Source organism: Scyliorhinus torazame, chromosome 15, assembly GCF_047496885.1.
Source record: "Scyliorhinus torazame isolate Kashiwa2021f chromosome 15, sScyTor2.1, whole genome shotgun sequence".
Classification (NCBI taxonomy): domain Eukaryota; kingdom Metazoa; phylum Chordata; class Chondrichthyes; order Carcharhiniformes; family Scyliorhinidae; genus Scyliorhinus; species Scyliorhinus torazame.
The window spans coordinates 28,035,438-28,054,935 of record NC_092721.1 but is presented as its reverse complement, the minus strand read 5'-3'; the positions used below and the strand labels follow the sequence as shown (position 1 = coordinate 28,054,935).

The window sequence follows — 19,498 nt, the reverse complement described above, 5'->3', positions numbered from 1 at the left end:
TCTTTTCTGGGGGTGGGAGCATCTATTGTGGGTGGGTCCGTTCAGTTAGTGGGTCCCTCTGGGGGGTCCCTTTGGTCAGGGGATCCCTGTGGGAAGTCCCTTTAGTCAGGGGTGTCTATGAAGGTTTCTTTTATTCAGGAGGCTGCTGTGGGGGGTGGAGTCCCTTTAGTTAGGGGGTCTCTTTGTTGGGTTATTTTAATTTGTGGGTTCTTGTGGGGCGGGGGGGGGGTCCTTTAGACAGGGGGTTTTGAGGAGTGCTTTAAAGAAAGGTAAAGAGGTGTTGAGGTTCAGTGAGAGTATTCCAGGACTTAGGTTCTGGAGAGCTGAGGGAACAACTGCTTATGGTGGCACGTTTAACATCATGAACGCTCAAGAGACCAGAATTAGGGGAACATGGATGAATGGGGGCTGTGAGGCTGGAGAACTATACAGAGATCAGGAGGCATGAAGCCACGGAGAGATTCTAAAACAAGAATGAGACTTTTAAAATTGAGTTATTGCTTAATCGGGAGACAATGCGGGCCAGTGAGCACAGGGATGATACATGCATGGAACTTGGTGCGAGTTGTGAGGCAGAACACAAGAAGAGATTACCTCAAAACTGCAGAGCTAGAAAATGTGAGGCTGGCCAAAATTACATTAGAATAGTTAAGTCTCAAAGCATTGAATCAGGGCTTCAGCAGCCGATGAGTCGAGGGAGAGGCAAAGTTGAGAGATGTCACAAAGGTGGAAAATGGTAGCCTCCATGGCGGCACTAACATGTGATCAATAGTTCAGTTCAAACTCAAATATGACACCAAGGATCCACTTTAAGACACACCTGAATCTCAAGTGTTAACGATCTGCTAGCCTTCTATACATAATTATTCACAACTCCGGATGCAATCTCAGATGGGTCTCTGAGTGACACCACAAAATAGGACTATTCAAGGGAAGTGTTACAAAGATGGTGACAAAAAAATTAAGACATTTGTGGAGGGCATTAAAAAGGCCACTTTTTTAAAAACATTTTTGGAAAACATTGTTAGAATCTCAAATGACAATGTTTCCCTATTAACTTGAGGCAATGTGAATATATATCAGAATCTGATTGTCATTCAGTTTGCTAAAAATATTCTAAACGTGTGTCACCAAAAAGAAAATGCTGGAAAATCTCAGCAGGTCTGGCAGCATCTGTAGGGAGAGAAATGAGCGAACGTTTCGAGTGCAGGCACCCTTTGTCAAAGCATTTTCTTTTTGGTTTCAGATTCCAGCATCCGCAGTAATTTGCTTTTACTAAATGTGTTTCAGTTGTCCAACTGAATATTTGCAACAGGTGAAACTGTTGATTCAGCTATCACGTGAATGCATTTTTATTTCTAACGTGACGAGTCTTCGTAATTATTCCTCAAGACAATAATTCACGCTATGGCACATGGTAAGATTATCGAAGGTGACTCCAAGTTAACGGCAATGCTTTCTGATAATGCAAAAATGAACATTGATTAAGGTGTCATGGAGCATATATATTTTGGTACTTTTTATTAAGTGGAATTAGACACGCTGTGTAAACATTTAAGACTGCTGCATAAAACAGTCACGAGAAATTCAGCAATGAGAAGCCAATGTTTGTCATATACATGTGCCTGCCCCTTATTTAGGTGACAGCTCCTGGTGCCCTAGCTGCAACTTGAAATGAGAATTGACTTCAGTTCAATGTTGAAATGAGAGTCCCATGCCTTTTTCAGGGCTCATCCAAAACAGTTGTTTCGTTAGGATGATCCACTCAGCATTTCCTCAGCATTTCCTGGCCGATACCAGTAACACCATGAGCCCTTTTCTTGGCTATCAATCTTGTGTGTTGCACCTTATCAAATGCCTTTTGGAAATCTAGATATACTACATTCAATGGTTCCCCTTTATCTACGCTTTCTAATCACATCCTCAATAAATGCTAATAAAGTTGTCAAATGCAATCTCTCTTTCGTAAAAATTTTGCTGACTCTGATCATATTTTTTTCTATGTGCATCATTCAGGCATCCTTAATAATTGATTCCAGATTTTCCCAGTGACTGATGTCAGGCTAACTAGCCTGTAGTTCCATGTTTTCTCTCAATTTCTGTTTTTTGAATAGCAGAGTTACATTAGCAAACTTTCAATCCACGGGAATTACCTTGGTGTGCAGCCAGGAAAAGTTAACCCATCCCAAACCCCTTGCTACGTCTCTTGCCCCTGCCCACTGCTCCACAACATTTCTGTGAAACCGCTCACCTCTTCATCCAGGGGTTTACCTAAGCTTCAGCTTGCCGATGATCACAGGCTCTGGCAACTCACCCCAATTATTACAATGAGATGGAAGCATGCCAGAAATGACTATCAGTTATATGCCTTAGAATAGACCATAACAAAGTTACCCCACCCACTCAGTCAATCAATTCCTCTTATGAAAATGAAAAATGTTACTTTTTTCAATCACTTATATCAGTATTTTGTTTTCCTGCTTCATAGTATAATTTTTTTTACGAGTATTGGACCAACCAATGGGTGTATTGCACTGGCCTAATATTGCCCTCAGATCACAGTATTCCAAAAGTGGTTCATATACTGGTTAATATATACAAGAAAACAATATCCATAATCTTATTATAGAGTGTGCAATGTGTTGAGAATTGTATTGTGCATTTTGTCTCATTAACACATGTACCAGCAGAGGGAGTCTTGGTGGAGAATAAAGTAATCCATGTTTCTACAGCACGTGCAGTTCTGATTCTGACTGCTTCTTACTGTTTCTTCCCAAGAACGTCACAGACAGGTTTCCAGAGTAAAGGTCACATCACAAGAACAAAAGCAGCAGAAACTATACAGCTTCATTCACATCTTCAAGACATCCATTGGACCATAGAATCCTTAGAGTGCAGAAAGAGACCTACCAAGTCTGCACCGATCCTTTGAAAGAGCACCCTACCAAGGCCCACTCCATCCCCGTAACCTGCACATCCTTGGACACCAATGGACAAATTAGCACGGCCAGTCCACCTCCATGCTCTTCTTCAAATAATTCGATGGGACCTTTCCTGATTAATTTGAACAGGCAAGTAGGATCTTGGTTTAATAACCATGGGCGAAATTCTCCGTTATCGGCGCAAAGTCCGCCGATCGGCGCAAAAAACGGCGCAAATCCGACCTGCGTCACGCTGCAAAAATCGTCGCGAAGTCTCCGGCCCGAAATGGGCTAGCAGCGACGTGACGGGATCCGCCCTTGCTCACGTGGTTCACGCCGTGCGGCGTGTATGACGCTGCACGGCGTGATGACTCATAAGGACGCGCTGCTCCCCCCACCTGACCGGAACACCCGACCGGAACACCCGACCAGATGGCCAGCCGCCGCTCAGCCCCGAGGTTCCAGTCACTGGATGTGGAGGCGCTCCTGGATGCAGTGGAGCAGAGGAGGGAGGCCCTGTATCCCGGGCACGGCCGCAGAGTTGCCCCACACCACAGCCAGCGTCTGTGGAGGGAGGTGGCAGAGGCCATCACCGCTGCGGCCCTGACACCACGGACAGGCACCCAGTGCCACAAGAAGGTGAACGACCTCGTCAGAGCAGGCAGGGTGAGCCTCCCCCCCTGCCCGATATCCATATCCCCCATCCCCCGTATTCCCCCTCCCCATATCCCCCCCTATAACCCCCATAATCCCCACTCCCCCATATCCCCCTCCCCATATCCCCCCTCCCCCATATCCCCCGTATCCCCCTCCCCCATATCCCCCCATGTCCCCCATATCCCCCCTCCCCAATATCCCCCATATCCCCCTCCCCGTATCCCCCATGTCCCCCCTCCCCATATCCCCCCTCCCCCATATCCCCCCTCCCCCATATCCCCCATATCACCCCTCCCCTATATCCCCCATATCCCCCTCCCCATATCCCCCCTCTCCATATCCCCCATATTCCCCCTCCCGCATATCCCCCATATCCCCCCTCCCACATATCCCCCATATCCCCCCTCCCCCATATCCCCCCTCCCCATGTCCCCCATATCCCCCTCCCCCATATCCCCCCTCCCCCATATCCCTCTCCCCCATATCCCCCCTCCCCATATCCCCCCTCCCCCATACCCCCCATATCCCCAAGTGAATCCAGCACTAACCTTAACCTCTGCAATACACGCGCAACCGATGGCGTTCATTCATATAACTGTCTAACACTGTTGCCTTTCACCTCTGCCACCCACCCCCCCCCCGCCTCCCCCCCCCCCCACCCCCCCCCCCCCCCCCCACCCCCGCCACAGGAGAAACGCGCACACAACACCAGGGAGCATGTGAGGACTGGAGGAGGCCCCACTGATGAGAGGCCACTGACCGAACACGAGGAAAGGGCCCTGGAACTGGCTGGCGGACCTGAGGACCGGGAGGTTGCTGATGCAGAGGTTGGGGGCGCACTAGCAAGTGAGCCACCGACAGCCCGTCCCCATATCCCCCCTCCCCTATATCCCCCTCCCCCATATCACCTGATCACTGCCTGCGTGTCTAACCATGCATGCTTCATTGTGTATCGCAGGAGCAAACGTCGAGGCACCCATCCCCGCAGATGCAGACCGCCCGCAGGATACTCCTCGGAGGCCACGGGAGACAGAGAGACCCGGACACTCCGGCATGCGACGCCCGCAGGATGCCCATCGCACACCATGGGAGACGGAGAGACCTGGACCCTCCGGCATGCGAGGCCCGCAGGATGCCCCTCGCACACCACGAGAGACGGAGAGACCCGGACCCTCCGCCATGCGACGCCCGCAGGATGTCCCTTGGAGACCACGGGAGACGGAGAGACCTGGAGCAACAGGGAGACGACTCCCCCGTCACGTGCGGGTGCGACGACGCAGGCGTGTGCCACCCAGCGACGAGAGGGGCAGCCACAGGCCCCCGTCACAGCCGAGCCAGGACACCACTACCCAGGGCACCCCTACCCAGGACACCCCTACCCGGGACAGCTCTACCCAGGAAGACGAAAGAACGGACAGTGATACAGAGTGGATGGGTGGAGACGAACCCCCACCCCAAAGTGCCATGGACTCAGAGTGGGACGAAGAGCACGACACAACGCCACTGCTGTCACCAACACCCTCCACCATCGCAGAAACACTCACCTCGGTTGGGCACTTTAGTGATGAGGCGTCTGGTACACTCATTGGTGCGCACAACACAGCCGTCCCGGTACAGCAGGTGGAGGTAGGAGCAGCAGAGAGGCCGGGCGGTCGGAGGGCAGCCCAACCCAAGCGAACATCTGCCGCCCAGATGGATCCCGGGTTCCTGGAGTTACCACACCCACCCATAGATCCGATGCAACCACCGACCCAGAGACGAGCGAAGAGGGTGACAGCCGGCTTGCACTGGCTGCAGTCGCAGGTGGAGGAGTCCACCCGCGTCCAGGAGCTGGGAGTGGTGCCGGTCATACGTGCCACCCAGGCCGACACCGCACGGGTAGCGTCCGCGGTGGAGGCAATGGTGCGATGGTGTCAGACATGGGGAACGGTTTGCGAGGCCTGGGGCTTTCCGTGCAGGTGGCGTCTGTGGCCCAGGACATGGCTGGCCTCTCGCAGGAGGCCATGAGCCAGTGCCAGCGCTCAACGCCATGGCCCAGTCTCTGCAGGCCATGGCCCAGTCTCAGCAGGCCATGGCCCAGTCTCTGCAGGCCATGGCCCAGTCTCAGCAGACCATAGCCCAGTCTCTGCAGGCCATCGCTGAGGGCATCGGCGCCATTGGCCATGTGTGAGCCGGCGTCGCACAGTCACAGACAGGGTTTGCCAATCCCCTGGGCTCCATGGCTGCAAACCTGCAGACCCGTGTCGATACCAGCACGGGCCTCCAGGACTGGCAGCGCCAGATGTCGGGGGGGCGTCGGATGGCCAGTCCATTCGCATCCCCCACCCATGTAGAGGCCTGGGGGCCACCGGGCACCCCGAGGGAGGAGGAGGTAGTGTGGTCCGTCCCGGGTCCCCCTGTAGGGGAGGTCCCGGAACACCGCGACACCTCGGACTCCCCCCCTTCCGTCCCAGGTGCATCGGGTGGGCAATGAGCTGGACAGGCTGGCAGCTCGCCATCCCAGTCGCCCGGGCCGCAGCCTGGCCCATCTAGGCCAGGACGCCTCAGGAAACGGCCGCCAAAGGGATCCCGTGTCAGAGGGCAGGAATCACAGGAGTCCACCTCCAGTTCTGCTGTACCGTCTGGGGAACCACGTAGACGTAGTCAAAGGGCCCGTAAGGCCAAACAATTAGACACTTAGTAAGTTGGCACGGGTGCAGGGCACAGATGGGTTTTATGGGCTAGGGCACGTGCATGAACTCCTTTGGTTATTAAAGTCAATGTTACACCTACAGAAGCTGCCTTTGTGCTCTGTCCAAAGCGTGCGGGGGTGTCATGTACGTTGAGCGCAAGTGTGTGTGTGTGTGAGGGATGGTCTTACCTCAGCCCCAGGTGAGTCTGCCCCTTCCCCCTGGGCCGCCATCAACATCCCCCTGGGCAGAGGACGGGACCGTGCGCTGCAGTGTCACAGCCGCATGCAGGGATGGTCCGGGTGGATGGTGGTACTGTGGCCATGGGTCAGACATAGTCCAATGATGTGGAGCCAGGAGCTCATCGCAGGGCGGGTTGTCATCATCCTCCATGGCCTGCGATAGACACGCGTCCACCCGCAACTGTGTGAGCCTGGCCGTTGTGCCGCAGGTGGATCGGCAATGGGGGGGGTGGTGTGCATGCGGGTGGGGTGGGTGGGGTTGGGGAGGGGGTGAGGGTGCTGGGTGGGTGGATGGGTGGGGGGTGTGGGTGGTCGGCTGTTGCCATGGTGTGCGGTCTGTGGCCGTACTACCCGATTCCCACGCCCATCTAGTCAGTGAAGCGGGCGGCTATCAGCCCGTCCCGTGCCCGCTGGGCCCTTCGGTAACGGTGGACAGCCACCCGCCTGTGTCTAGCCCGTCTGCCCTGACCATTGCCCCCATCCCCATCATCTGGGGAGGACTGCGCCTCTCCCTGCTGCTCCTCCACTCCGCCCTCCTCTGCCTGCGGCACATCGCCCCTCTGCTGGGCTATGTTGTGCAGGACGCAGCACACCACAAGGATGCGGCCGACCCTATCTGACCGATACCGGAGAGCGCCCCCAGAGAGGTCCAGGCACCTGAAACGCATCTTCAGCACGCTAAAGCACCTCTCTATCCCTCCCCTTGTCGCTCCATGGGCATCATTGTTGCGGTTCTCCGCCTCATTGCGTGGCCTCCGTATAGGCGTCATCAGCCACGATCGCAATGGGTAGCCCCTGTCGCCCAGCAACCAGCCCCTCAGCCGGGGATGGCGTCCCTCGTACATGCCGGTGATGGATGACCGCGACAACACGTATGAGTCATGTACACTGCCTGGGTAACGGGCGCAGATGTGCAGGATCATCATGCGGTGGTCGCAGACCACCTGTATGTTCATTGAATAGGTCCCCTTCCTATTGGTGAACACGGCCCTGTTATCTGCAGGTGGCCGCACGACGACGTGCATCCCATCGATCGCGCCCTGGACCATGGGGAACCCGGCCACGGCAGAGAAGCCCACGGCTCGGGCATCTTGGCTGGCCCGGTCCACAGGGAAGCGGTTGTAGCGGTGCGCCATGGCATATAGGGCATCTGTCACTGCCCGGATGCATCGATGCACCGATGTCTGCGATATGCCGGACAGGTCCCCACTCGGTGCGTGGAATGACCCCGTTGCATAAAAGTTCAGGGCCACCGTAACCTTGACGGACACGGGGAGAGGGTGTCCCCCGCCAGTGCCACGCGGTGACAGGTGTGCCAGCAGGTGGCAGATGTGTGCCACGGTTTCCCGCCTCATCCGGAGTCTCCTCCTGCATTCCCGGTCCGTGAGGTCCTGGTATGACTGCCGGGGCCGGTACACACGGGGAGCCCTCGTGTGCCTCCGTTGCCGTGGGGCCGCGACGTCCTCCTCCCCCTCCTCGTCCTGTCGGTCAGGTGTCCCTCCGGCCTGGGCGGCTGCCGCCTGCCCCTCTGCGGCAGCCTGCGCCGCCTCTCTGGCACGCTCCCCCTCCTCCTCATCCAGAGCAACATAGACATTAGCGGCTGCCGCCACGGCGGCCAACATCGCTGGATGATCGGAAAACGTGACGGCCTGGTTGGGGGGGTGTGGGGAACGACGACATGTCATCATTGCCCATATCCCCTCCTCCCCCCAGCCAGGTGGCATGGACCGCATGGATCCAACTGTTGGAGGCTGGCACCTGGCCAGGTGGACCAACTCACTTGCCCTCGCACCCTCCCTCCCCGGCACGGACCCCTCACATCCTCCTCCCCGGCACGGGCCCCCCATCCTCCTCCCCGGCACGGCCCCCCCCCCCCCCATCCCCCTTCCCGGCACGGACCCCCCCCCCATCCCCCTCCCCGGCACGGGCCCCCCATCCTCCTCCCCGGCACAGACCCCATCCTCCTCCCCGGCACGGACCCCATCCTCCTCCCCGGCACGGACCCGCCATCCCCCTCCCCGGCACTGACCCCCCTCCCGGCACTCCCCCGGAGCCCAGCCCACTTTAACCACCCCCCCTTGCCGCACACACACACACACACACAACCCTAGACACACCTCTCCCCACACATTCAGACTGCGGCCACGCCATCGCGTGCCCAGCGGCCAACCCCCCAGGCCGTCACTCACCTCCACGCTGGTCGGCGTAAACCTGGAGCTCAGGTTGACGCCGATTAAAAGGAGGTTTGATTTACGTCGACGTGACCGGTCATCACGTCGACGGGACTTCGGCCCATCCGGACGGGAGAATATCGGCAGGCCCCAAATTGGCTGCCTTGCGCCCACCCGTGCCATTTTCCGCGGCAGCGGCGCCATTCACGCCCCGCCGACTTTTCTCCCTTCGGAGACTTCGGCAACCGGCGGGGGCGGGATTCACGGCGGCCAACGGCCATTCTCCGACCCGCTGGGGGGGTCGGAGAATGACGCCCCATGTCTCTGGAGAATCAAACAATGCAGCATTGGGTCAGTGCAACAGCACTAGCTGCAAGTTCCTCACCCAGCCACACAGCGTCCTGACCTTGAATGGTGTGAATGTTCCTTGCCACTTGCCTGCACAAGCCTGGATATTGTCCAGCCCTTGCTGCATTTGGGCATAAACTGCTTTAGTGTCTGACTGGCGCTGAATATTGTGCGAATATCCCCACACCTGACCTTATGTTGGAAGGAAGCTCAGTGATGATGCAGTTGAAGATGGTTGGGCCTCGGACACTACCCTGAGGAACTCCTGTAGTGATATCCTGAAACTGAGGACGATTGGCCTCAAGAGCCCTAATCATCTTCTTTAGTCAGAAGTCTTACAACACCAGGTTAAAGTCCAACAGCTTTGTTTCGATGTCACTAGCTTTCGGAGCGCCGCTCCTTCACCTGAGGAAGGAGCAGCGCTCCGAAAGCTAGTGACATCGAAACAAACCTGTTGGACTTTAACCTGGTGTTGAAAGAGTTCTTACTGTGCTCACCCCAGTCCAACGCCGGCATCTCCTCATCTTCTTTAGTGCCAGGTATGATTCCAACCTGTGGAGCGTTTCCCCCCTGATTCCCATTGACTCCAGTATAGCTAGTGCTCCTTAATGCCACACTCAGTCAAATGCTGCCTTGATGTCAAGAGCAGTCACTCCCACCTCACCTCTCGAGTTCAGAATATAAACATTTGGTGGCTGCATCTTTGCTAATGTCCTCACTTAGATGGTACAAGTGTGTCCAAATCAGATGTCATTTCAGGGCACGAGTAAACTAAAAAAACCAGAGTCCGTTCTGGGCATGAATCGAGGGGTCGTTCCTGGCGCTTGTAGCACTGGGAATGACCCCGCTATCTAACGGCAGTGTTTTTTTCCAGCCCCCAACGAGGAACCCCCGCCAAGGTCAATCTTAGCCACATATCCTGCACTGAGGAGCTCCGATGAGCAAAGATCCGGGTACCCCGATCTCTCGACCACCCGGTGCAGCCCTTGATCCCCCCAACATGCCTATACGGGGGCCCTCATGCCCACCCGCACCCCACTTCATACAGGCAGCAAACCCCCCCCCCCCCCGGCCTGATCCCCCATTCGGACGAAATGCCAGCCTGGCATCTTGGCACTTCCAGCCTGGCATCCTGGCAGTGCCAGGGTGGCGCTCGAGTTGCACTGTCTGGTGCCCAGGCGTCAATGTCAGGGTGCCAGGCTGACAGTGCCATGGTGCCTCGTTGGCACCAACAGTGCCAGGGTGCCACCCAGCCCAGAGACCAACCACTCGGGAGCCTCCGAACACCCGGTAGATCCTCGCAAGTGCTGTTCCGCCTGGTCCCCATTTGTGGTCGCCTGGCTGGGGTCTCCTAGATAAGGTCACCCGATCTGGTGTCAGTATGGTTAAGTAAGTTTCTAAACTGGTTAGATCTAGTGTGGTGCAACGACCGTCAGGGATCCTGGTAGAGGCCTCTCCCGGGATCTACCGGCCGCGTCCCACTCTGATTCTGGCGGGACCTGGCTAGCAAATCACCGCCTAGTCTCTAAATGCCAGGAATGCCAGAACACTGAGTGGAAAATTGCACCCATTGCAGTTAAGGGAGATAAGCACATGAGGGAGAGAGGAATCGAACAGATTTGTTTATCGGCTGAAATCAAACAAGGTGGGACTAGGCTTGTGCAGAGTGTCATCAGCAGAGATGTGTTGAGTCAAATAGTCTGTTTCTGTACTGTAAAATTTGATATAATCCTCTATAAATTCAAGGAGAATCCGATTGGAAAATCCTGGGCGCAATTCTCCCATCGGAAGACTAAGTCCCAACGCCGGAGTGAAAACCGGAATGTTTCACTCCGGCATCGGAGCCCGCTCCCAGCCCCCTATTCTCCCGCCCCCGGGGGGTTAGGAGCGGCGTTGCGTCGGTTTCACGCGCCGGGCCTTGGCGCCGCGTAAAAGCAGCGCCGCGTAAATGACGCAATGCCGTGCATGCGCGGTTGCCGTCCTCCCTGAGGCCGCCCCACAAGAAGGTGGCAGGTCGATCTTGCAGGGCGGCGGAGGAAAGGAGGTCCTCCTTCAGAGAAGCCAGCCCGCCGATCGGTGGGCACCGATCGCGGGCCAGACCCCTTTTGAGGCTCCCCCCCCCCGGTGCAGGAACCCCCCCCACAGGCCACCCTCCCAGCATTCCCGCGCAGTTCCCGCCGGCAGCGACTAGGTGTGGATGTGCCGGCGGGATCCCATCGTGTTGGGCAGGCCGCTCGACCCATCCGGGATCGGAGAATCACCGCTCGCCCGTTGCAAACGGCGATTCTCCCAGCGGCCAGCCGTGATTCTCAACGCGCCGGTTGGGGGAGGGGGGGGGTGGTGGAAATCGTGTGCGGGTGCTGGGGTGGCTGGCAGGACCCGCGCAGTGCTCCGGCGATTCTCCCACCCAGTGTTGGGGGGGAGAATTCCGCCACCTTTTACCCTTTTTAAAATGGAAGTTGGTTAGAAAGAAGGGGCGAAATTCTCCTACCCGCCCCGCCACATTTCTGCGCCGACCGGCCGGCGGGAGTCTCCGTAACACCGGCCGGTCAATGAGGTTTCCCATTGTGGGGCAGCCCCACGCTGCCGGGAAACCCCCCGGTGCCGGCAGAACGGAGACTCCCGCCGGCGGAGAATGACGCCCAAGGATTGTAGAACCACACCAAATGGAAGAAGGTACTTTTTGGAACCAAAGGCAAGTACTTTGGAAATTTCTGTCAACATGCAGATTCTGGAAAACTTTAATTAACGATCCTGGCTCGTGATGCTTATCTCCACTTCTTCCCTGCACCTAGAACTTGCTTTGTATCAACAGAAATATCACTACACAGGCAGCACGGTGGCGCAGTGGGTTAGCACCGAGGCCTCACGTCGCCGAGGTCCCATGTTCGATCCCGGCTCTGTGTCACTGTCCATGTGGAGTTTGCACATTCTCCGTGGGTTTCGCCCCCACAACCCAAAGATGTGCAGGCTAGGTGGATTGGCCACACTCAATTGCCTCTTAATTGGAAAAAATGAATTGGGTGCACTAAATTTTAAAAAATTGAAATATCACTGCACAAAATTTAAACTGCTAAGGTGGAAATTGGGCAGAACAGCATGACTGCATTTTTCGTAGTTCATCTGAGGAAATCATTGGGGAAGATCACACAAGCACAGGAATCCAGCATCACAGATTCTTGCCCCATCTGGTGTTTGTTGCATTTAAGGTTTTTAGACATTTGCAATAAGGAATCAATATTTTGGCCATTGGGGTCTTGGTACAATGGGTAATAACGTTGCCTATGAGTCAGAAGCTTTGGGTTTGAGTCCCACCCCTGTCCTTGATGGCTAAGGAAGTGACCATCATGTGGCCAAACAGGTTGTGTATCAACCTCCAACTTTTCCAACACACACAGGTGGTAAGAGTGGGAGAAATTCTTGGTCATCCATGTGATGGAAAGGAATTTGCAGCCACTACCACCACAGCTCCCGACGACAACATGTTTGTAAAATTGCAAGTTGCCGTGGCAATGCGGCCTCCCTGAGTGAACGACAACACACCATTGCTACACTGGCATAACTTGTGCCACTCTTGGATTGCCACCATCCTCAATGTGGAATATTGCAATGAGTTCTCAAGCAAATACTGTCGTAAATTCAACACTGAAGGATGGGATGCGCAGCAATCTCATTTATGGCAATGTGCCCCAATTCCAGAGCTTTAGATAGCTCTGTTTAGGTCAGAGAGCTAGAAATCAGTTCAATCTGTTCTTTTAAGTAATAATAACAATACGCAAACGAGACTTGTCCTGTTGATCGAGAATGCTCGCAAAAATATATCATTTAAAAATGCTCCAGCCATGTTCAGCTTTGCTGAAGCATGCTATATGTGAAAGAATATGTGAGTAGAATTTGCATACGATGGGCTCCCAACGTGGTGCTTTACACGCCAAGCTTGTACATCAGGAATTCTGAAGTGGAGGTCAGTTTGCCTCTTAAAATTAATGGGTGGAAAATCCTTCAGGGCCTCTGCACCTAAATTCCTGATGTGCGCTTTGCAAACAAAACTTTCATGCCAGGAGCACAAATATGTAAAATCTACCCTTTCCTGTTGCTGCCTTCAATATTTAACACTCTTACATTTCTCCTGTTACTGAAGGTCACTGAGTGTTACTTTAACTTCTTTCAGACTACTATTTAAGACATTCTGTTGCCAATTAAACATGGCAGCATTAGCATATAATTAGCAAGTTCTATAATGGCACAATCTCCTAGACCAATAAGGTCCGTTCTTCTCTGTGATGAAGTGATCTTCAGTAAAACACAGCTAGTTATTATGACTCATTTTGACCATTTACAACTATTGCCAGAGGTCAGGGTAGCTTGAAGTGAACTTTACCTTCATCCAAACAGGTGTCATCGAATCACAGAATTTACAGTGCAGAAGGAAGCCATTTGGCCCATCGAGTCTGCATCGGCCGTTGGAAAGAGCACCCTACCTACACTTCCACCCTATCCCCGTAACCCAGTAAGCCCACCTAAACCTTTTGGACACTCGGGGAAATTTGGTATGACCAATCCACCTAACCTGCACATCTTTGGACTGTGAGAGGAAACCGGAGCACCCGGAGGAAACCCACGCAGACACGGGGAGAAAGTGCGAACTCCGCACAGACAGGAATCGAAAGGGGGACCCCGGAGCTGAGAAGCAACTGTGCTAACCGCTGTGCTACCATACCCTCTGTTATTGCCAAGCTGCAGGTAAATTTAACAGCAGAGGAAAATCACTAAAAAAAAAGCCAAATCTTTTGGTTCCAAAAGAAGTTGAAAAAAGTTTTGAAATTCTTATTAGCACTGCACTTCTAATCTTGATATTGCCTTCTTTTAAACAGTGCCTCAGTGGGGATCAGAAGATAAATGTAAATAGAAAAGGTAGGAGTGTCAGCAGAGGAAAGATAAGACCATTCCTTTTTTCCAGAACTATTTCGAAGCAAATAGGTTAACCTGTGTTTTCAATTTTTTAGATGCTCCGACAAATCTACTGTTATGTTTCCAGCTTATGGAGGGTTTTGTTTTTAACTTATTGCAAGAAGTCCATTTCTGTTTTGTGTTTTGTGGCCTCTCTGTTTTATCCACGTCTTTTCCGGTCCAGAACTAAGATTAAAGGCCAGCTCCGAGCACTCCACCATCATTTTCCAACTGGCTGTTAGTGGGTGCGTGAATCCAACACAGAGAGTTTAATTTTAACTTTACCCACCAGGTGTAAAGCCCACCCGAGCAGACAGGATACTAGACTTACCTCCTACTTCTTCAGGTACCACACGCTAAGAGGGTATTGGAAAACCTGGGCTGCACCTGATCACATCTGTTTCCCATTGAGCGGAGCAGGTTCAAATTTCTCCCAGAATGACTGATCCTCTTATTTTTACTGGTCTCTGGTTCGGCAACAGCGTGACTGTGTTCAGAAATCTGAACTAACGTCCCAGCAGTTCCAAATGAAGAATGTTGTGTTTCCTCTCATAACCACAGAATCTTATTTTCTAAATAGATAATTATTTCTCTTTCCAGTTTCTTGATTGTGAGCGGCATGGTAGCAGAGTGGTTAGCACAATTGCTTCACAGCTCCAGGGTCCCAGGTTCGATTCCTGGCTTGGGACACTGCCTGTGCGGAGTCTGCACGTTCTCCCCGTGTCTGCGTGGGTTTCCTCCAGGTGCTCCGGTTTCTTCCCACAGTCCACGTGGAAGGAACCCACAAAGACGTGCAGGTTAGGTGGATTGGCCATGCTAACTTGTCCTTCGTGTCCAAAAAAGGTTTGGTGGGCTGACTGGGTTACGGGGATAGGGTGGAGGTGTGGGCTTGAGTAGGGTGCTCTTTCCAAGGGCTGGTGCAGACTCGATGAGCCGAATGCCCTCCTGCTGAACTGTAAATTCTATGATTCTATGAAATCTACAATTGCCTGATTGGCCAGACATTATTTCTGGAATGGGGACAAGTGGATAGACATTGGAGACTCTGGCTGACTGGGCGACAGGGTGGCACAGTGGTTAACACTGCTTCCTCACAGCTCCAGGGACCTGGGTTCAATCCCGGCCTTGGGTGACTGTCTGTATGGAGTTTGCGCTTTCTCCCCGTGTCGGCATGGGTTTCCTCCCGCAGTCCAAAATGTGAAAATTGCCCCTTAGTGTCCAGGGATGTAGGTTAGGTAGGATTATAGGGATAGGGCATGGGAGAGGGCCCAGGTAGAGTGCTCTTTCAGAGTGTGAGTGCAGGTTCGATGGGCCGAATGGCCTCCTTCTGCACTGTAGGGCTTCTATGTTTTCCGTCAGTCCTTCGAGGAATATAGGCCTGGATTCTTCGATCCCGCACTGGGTCGCAGAATCGTCGGGGGGGGAGGGGGGGGGGCGAGAATCATGCCACGCGGCTCCGCTGCCGGGCCGCCGATTTTCCAGCGACCGGAGAATCGGCGGCAATCGCGCCCACGGGGTCGCCACCGCGCCAGTCGGGGACCGTTGAAAGCAGCCTCCCCTGGCGATTCTCCACACCTCGACGGGCCGAGTGCCCGCCGAGTTTGGCCGAGTCCCGCCGGCGTGGGTTATGTATGGTCCCACCCAGAGGGACCTCGGAGTTCTAGCTGCGGGGGCCGTCCTGGTGTGGGGGGGGGCGGGGGGGATCCAACTCCGGGGGGGGGCCTCCACGGTGGCCAGGCCCGTGATCAGGGCCTACCGATCGGCGGGCGGGCTAATTCCGGCCTATGTTCCTCCACGCCGGGCCCTTGTAGGGCTCCGCCATATTGCCCAGGGGCCAGCGCGGAGACGGCAACACATGCGCATGCGGGGACCCACGCCGGCCGTGGTGCGTATGCGGGGACCCACGCCGGCTTTCAAGCGCCGGAGCAGCGGACACCACTCCGGTGCCATACTGTCCCCTAAGAAGGGATGAATGCCTGTGACTGGAGGCGTGTTGACACCGGAGTCGCTCGCGCCGGCTTTGACACCGGCGTCAACACTTGGCCGGGATTTCAGAGAATCCCGGGCATTATTCCTTTGTGTTTAATTCCTCAGCTGATATCTTAATGAAAATCCACATTCCTCTCTAAATCCATAATGGAACGCAGAGTCAATGCAAGGTACCATTGTGCTTTACACTTTCATTCATTCCTACAGTTGGAGATATTTCTCTTATTTGTGGTAGCTTTCAGCTGGATGAGTTCAATCTGTATTGATGCCTCAACCTTCTCTCTTGCTAATCTTCACACATAAGAAATGGGGGACAACCTCACAAAGTTGTTGGGGTCCTTGCCGGGGAGGAGGTTGGGGTCCGTGCCGGGGAGGAGGCTGGGGGGGCGTATGACGCTGCACGGCGTGAACCACGTGCGCAAGCGCGGATCCCGTTACGTCGCTGCTAGCCCATTTCGGGCCGGAGACTTTCGACCCATTTTTCCGACGTGACGCAAGTCGGATTTGCGCCGTTTTTTGCGCCAATCGGCAGACATTCCGCCGATAATGGAGAATTTTGCCCCTCGATCCTTACTAATCACATCCATACTTGCCATCCTTTCAGTTCTTGATCTCGCATTCTGTGGTGGCAGTACGGCCGTTACCAACATAGTCTCTCCCCTATTCATCTGGTCCCTTCTCCTCTTTCAAACAGTCCATTTTATCCCAATTATCTCACTTCTCCTTTATACTTGTTGTCTAGTGTCTTCCATTCTTCTCTATACCTCTCCCTCCAGGTATCCTCTCCCCCACATTTTTATAACCATCTACTCAACATTGTCATCTCCCCTTGTCTCAACCAGCGACTCGACTATCTGCAACCATTTCCTTGTTGTGCTCGCCCTCTATATCTCCTTACCCCTTCTAACCCGATTATCCTCTGTGAAAGCTCTGTGAAAAATCTCCCTCAAGAAATATAGGCCGGGATTCTCCGACCCCCCGCTGGGTCAGAGAATCTCCGGGGGACGCGAGAATCGCGCCCGGCCGCCCCAATGCCAGCTTCCCGATTCTCCCCCCCGCCAATTCTCGGCCGCCCGCGGAATTCCCACCGCGCCGGTCGGGGGCCGTTGAAAGGGGCCCCTCCGGCGATTCTCCGGGCCCCGATGGGCCATGTGGCCGCTGAGTTCAGCTGAGTCCCGCCGGCGTCGGTTACTCAGGTCCCACACGGTGGGACCTGGAAGGTGTCCCTGCGGGGGCCGTCCTGGACGGAGGGGGGGTGACCTGGCCCGCGATCGGGGCCTACCGATCGGCCGGTGGGCTGGTTCCGTGGGGGCCAATATTCCTCCGCGCCGGGCCCCTGTGGGGCTCTGCCATATTGCCCGGGGGCACACCGTCTGTTCCGCGCATGCGCGGAAATACACCAGCCATAGTGCGCATGCGCGAACTCGTGCTGTCCGTTCCGCACCGGCTGGAACTGCGAGGACCACTCCGGCGCCGACCTAGCCCCCTAGGAAGGGGAGCATTCCCCTTATCGGGGACCGCTAACGTCGGAGTGGTTGGCGCCGCTTTTCACGCCGACGTGGGGACATGGCCCTTTTCTTGGAGAATCCGTCCATAGGATACTCAGGGGACTTCACAGGGTAGATGCTGAGAGGTTGTTTCCCTTTGTGGGAGAGTTCAGGACCAGAGGGCATAGTCTCAGAGTAAGGGGTCACCCATTTAAGACAGATATGAGGAGAAATTTCTTCTCTCAGAGCGTAATGAATCTAGGGAATTCTTTCCCGCAGAAGACTGGAGAGGCTGGGTCATTAATTATGTTCAAGGCTGAGATAGACAGATTTTTGACCAGTAAGATAATCAAGGGTTGGAGGATAAGGTGAGAAAGTAGAGTTTAGGATTAACATTATGGGCGGAATCCACCACGCCGCCCCGGCAACCGCACGCGATTCTCGCAACCCCCACCCCAACCGGCGCGGCGAGAATCACGGCTGGCCGCTGGGAGAATCGCCGCTCACCGTTTGCAACGGGCGAGTGGCGATTCTCCGGCCTGGATGGGCTGAGCAGCCTGCCCAACATGACGGGTTCCCACCGGCGCCATCCACACCTGGTCGCTGCCGGCGGGAACAGCGCGGGAACGCTGGGGGGGGGCTGCCTTTGGGGGGGGCTGCCTTTGGGGGGGGGGTGGTGTTCCTGCACCGGGGGGTGCCTCAAAAGGGGTCTGGCCTGTAATCGGTGCCTACCGATCGGCGGGCCGGCCTCTCTGAAGGAGGACCTCCTTTCCTCCGCCGCCGCGCAAGATCCATCCGACAGCTTCTTGCGGGGCGACCTCGGGGAGGACGGCAACCACGCATGCGTGGGTGATGTCATTTAGGCGCCGCTGGCCGGTGCGCGTAAATGAGGCGCCGCCGCTTCTAGCCCCCTGGGGGTGGTAGAATCGGGGGCTGGGAGCAGGCTCCACGCCGGAGTGAAACACTCCGGTTTTCACTCCGGCGTCAGGACTTAGGGCGAGATTCTTCGACCCCCCCGCCGGGTCGGAGAATCGCCGGGGGCTGGCGTGAATCCCGCCCCCGCCAGTTGCCGAAGTCTCCGGCACCGGATATTCGGCGGGGGCGGGAATCGCGTTGCGCCGGTTGGCGGGCCCCCCCCGCGCGATTCTCCGGCCCGGATGGGCCGAAGTCCCGCCACTAAAATGCCTGTCCCGCCGGCGTAAATTAAACCACCTACCTTACCGGTGGGACAAGGCGGCGCGGGCGGGCTCCGGGGTCCTGGGGGGGGTGCGGGGCGATCTGGCGCCGGGGGGTGCCCCCACGGTGGCCTGGCCCACGATCGGGGCCCACCGATCCGCGGGCGGGCCTGTGCCATGGGGGCACTCTTTCCCTTCCGCCTCCGCCACGGTCTCCACCATGGCGGAGGCAGAAGAGACTCCCTAGACTGCGCCTGCGCGGGAATGCCGTCAGCGGCCACTGACGCTCCCGTGCATGAGCCGCCTGGAGATGTCATTTCCGCGCCAGCTGGCACCAGCTGGCGGGGCACCAAAGGCCTTTTCCGCCAACTGGCGGGGCGGAAACCTCAAGGTTGGGGCTCATCCTCTCTGAAAGAGGACCTCCTTCCTTCCGCGGCCCCGCAAGATCCGTCCCCCATCTTCTTGCGGGGCGGGCTTAGAGAGGACGGCAACCACGCATGCGCGGGTGACGCCCGTTATGCGGCGCATTCCGCGTCATCTATGCGGGGCCGCTTTTACGCGGGCGACAATGTCTGGCGCGTGTAGATGACGCGGCCCCGATCCTGGCCCATTGTCAGGGCCTGAATCGGTCGGGACCGGGGCCGTTCCCTGCCGTCGTGAATCTCGACAGCGTTCACGACGGCGCGGCCACTTTGGCGTGGGAGTGGAAAATCCCATCACCGATGTTCTACCGAATCAATCTTGAGTGGTAAGTAGATTTCTTACACTGGGGAAAACAATTGGGAAGAAAGAGAATAAAGGTTTTGCTTGGTCCAAGAACATTAAAACATTGCACCAAGGAAAGGCCAAATGCTAGATTGGGTTTTTGAGGTCCAGCTGTAAGTGAATT

At 55.5% G+C, this 19,498-nt stretch overlaps 1 long non-coding RNA gene across 1 annotated transcript in view; it reads left to right on the top strand.

The window, feature by feature from the left end:
• The first annotated feature begins 13,367 nt into the window (after positions 1-13,367).
• The window catches only part of LOC140391372 (uncharacterized), a 36,409-nt gene continuing 30,278 nt past the window's right edge, over positions 13,368-19,498 (top strand). The window contains exons 1-2 of the long non-coding RNA XR_011935018.1: positions 13,368-13,751; positions 13,883-13,922. This is a non-coding gene — a long non-coding RNA (uncharacterized lncRNA). The remainder of the gene's footprint in view (positions 13,752-13,882; positions 13,923-19,498) is intronic.